General features: G+C 44.6%; 1 non-coding gene across 1 annotated transcript; it reads left to right on the top strand.

Moving 5' to 3' along the window:
- Positions 1-2,653: 2,653 nt before the first annotated feature.
- On the top strand, positions 2,654-2,744 carry trnak-uuu (transfer RNA lysine (anticodon UUU)). Its single transcript is given in 2 exon segments — positions 2,654-2,690; positions 2,709-2,744. It is a non-coding gene; the product is annotated as a tRNA-Lys (tRNA).
- The last annotated feature ends 209 nt before the right edge of the window (positions 2,745-2,953 follow it).

Below are 2,953 nucleotides of genomic sequence, written 5' to 3'. Positions count from 1 at the left end.
ACCTGTCTGCCCATCCTACTAGCCGATAACTATCCTGTTTCAGGCAGTTCATATCATCCTCACTGTTTGCCACTCCTCCAAGTTTGGTGTCATCGGCATATTTTGAGATTCTACTCGATATTCCAAGATCCAAGTCATTAATCTGTAGCAAAAAAAAGAAATGGTTCTAGCACTGACCCTTGGGGAACACCACTGTCGACTATCCTCCGGTCAGAACCATTTCATATGACTCGCTGTTTTCTGTCCTTAAACCAATTTCCTATCCAAATGGACACTGACCCTCCTAATCCATGAACCTCAATTTTGTTAACCACCCTTTTATGTGGTACTTTATAAAATGCTTTTGTAAAATCCATATAAACAACATCCACTGCATTCCCTTCATCAACATTCTCAGATAGTTTATCAACAAATGCAGTTAGATTCGTCAAGCATGAACTCCCATTTATAAATCCATGCCCACTCTCCTTAATTAACTCAAACCTCTCCAAATAACTTGATTTTTTCCCTGACCTGTTGGTCTTGTGCTTATAGCCAGCTCACCACAGAGCATGTATTTGGCAATGTGACTGTCATTCATTTGGCCCAGTCAACAGAGCCGCCTTTGACTCAAGAGGGCAAACATGCTGTGGATCCCTGCACGCTGGGATACTTCCTCATTCGGCACTCTGTCCTGCCAGGAGATGCCCAATATCCATCTAAGGCAGTGGAGGTGGAAGCTGTTCAGCTGATTTTCTTGGCTTGTATAAGTTGTTGATGATTCTCTACTATAAAGGAGGGTGCTGAGAACACAAGCCTGTTACACGTGGAGCTTTGTATTTTCGGTCAGTTTGCTGTCGGTTCACACCCGTCTTCTCAACTTTGACATGACAGCTGCAGCATTGGCAATCCTGGTGCTGATTTCAGTATCAAGGGACAGATTGCTGGTGATTGTTGATCCAAGGTATGTGTAGCTGTTGACAACCTCCAAAGTGAGGTTGTCAATGTTGATGGAAAGTGGAGTCTCTACGTCCAAGTCTCTGCGTCCAAGTGGAGTCTTGCCAAGATGAACAGCTTGTCGTCAGCTCTGATATACAGGTGAACACCCCCATCTGAGTCACTGAAAGTGTACAATAGCAGCATGGAGAAGAATACACCAATTATAAAGGATGTGATAACTAGACAGTTAGAAAATAATGATATGATTGGGCAGAGTCAACATAGATTTATGAAAAGGAAAACAGGTTTGAAAAAACCCGTTGAGTTTTTTGAGGATGTTACCTGTAGAACAGATAAAGGAGAGCCAGTGGATGCTTTGGTAATGCCCCACACAGGAGGTTAGTAAACACAATTAGAGCACATAGGATTGGAGATAATATACTGGTGTGGATTGAGAATTGGTTAACAAAGCGAAAACAGAGAGCAGGAATAACGGGTCCTCCTCAGGATGGAGGCTGTTACTATTGGGCTACTGCAAGGATCAGTGTTGGAGCCACAGCTGTTAACAACCGAAATAAATGATTTGGATGTAGGGATTAAATGTAATATTTCCAGGTTTGCAGATGACACAAAGCTCGGTGAAGTGTGAGCTGTGAGAAGGATGCAGAGAGGCTTCCAGGGAACCTGGAGAGGTTAAGTGAATGGGAAAGAACATGGCAGATGGAATAAAATGTGAGTAAGAGTGAAGTTCTCCACTTTGGTGGAATAAACAGAAAGACAGAGTATTTCTTAAATGGTGAGAGTTTGGGAAGTGTTGATGTCCATAGGGACCTGGGTGTCCTTGTTCATGAGACACTAAAAGCTCTTGTGCAGATGCAGCAATCAATTAGGAAGGCAAATGGTATGTTGGCCTTCACACGAGGGGTCATGAGTGCAGGAGTAAAGATGTCTTGTTGCAATTGTATAGAGCCTTGGTGAAACCACGCTGGAGTATTGTGTATAGTTTGGTCTCCTCATCTAAGGAAGGATATACTTGCCATAGAGGGAGTGAAACAGAGGGTCACCAGACTAATCCCTGGGATGGTGGGACTGAAACTGGGCCTGTATTCCTTAAAGTTTCGAAGAATGAGAGGTGATCTCATTGAAACTGATAAAATTCTTACAGGGTGTGACAGTGTGGATGTAGATATGATGTTTGCCCTGGTTGGTGAGTCTAAAATCAGGGGACCAAGTCTCAGAATAAGGAGTAGGCCATTTAAAACTGAGATAGGGTTGAATTTCTACACTCAGACGGTGGTGAATCATTGGAATTCTGTACCCCAGAGAGCTGTGGCAACTCAAACATTGAGCATGTTCAAGACAGAAATTGTTAGAAATCTTGATACTCATGACATCAATGGATATGGGGATAGCACGGGAAAGGGGCGTTGAGGTAGATGATCAGCCATGATCGAATTGAATGGCAGAACAGGCTCGACGGGCTGAATGGCCTACTCCTATGTTCCTCTGTTCCTAAGAGAGTTGGCGCCAGCGTGCAGCCCTGCTTTACCCCACTGCTGATCTTGAAAGTGTCTGATGTAGCTCCATTGTAACTGATGGAACTGTGCATGTTCTCGTGGGAAGAAGAGATGATGCCCAAGAGTTCAGGAGGGCAGCCGAGTTTCCATCGCAGTTTGAAGAGTCCGTCTCTGCTGACAAGATCAAAGGCCTTGGTGATACTCATCACAATATGTGCGGCTCTGTGGCGCAGTGGGTAGCGTGTTGAACTTTTAAATAATGATAAAGAAAGCATTCAAAGGTTGTGGGTTCAAATCTCACCAGAGACAGAAGAGCACGACGGAACAGAGAGTTCACAAGTGTGTCAAAAGCACTGACTCAGAGACAGAGAGAGAGGAAGAGGAGCACGGCAGGAGCGGAGCAGGGGTAAAACATTCAAGGAGTGACATCACAATAGAGAGTGAGAGCAGGGGAACAGAGAGCCGCTGGGGTAAGTTGACTGGATTTGGTTCTTGCTCCGGTGCAGTGGAAGGAGCTG

The sequence above is a fragment of the Heterodontus francisci genome, unplaced genomic scaffold, assembly GCF_036365525.1.
Source record: "Heterodontus francisci isolate sHetFra1 unplaced genomic scaffold, sHetFra1.hap1 HAP1_SCAFFOLD_140, whole genome shotgun sequence".
Taxonomy (NCBI): Eukaryota; Metazoa; Chordata; class Chondrichthyes; order Heterodontiformes; family Heterodontidae; genus Heterodontus; species Heterodontus francisci.
Note: the sequence above shows the minus strand (reverse complement) of the source record. Positions and strands in the feature narration are given on the sequence as shown.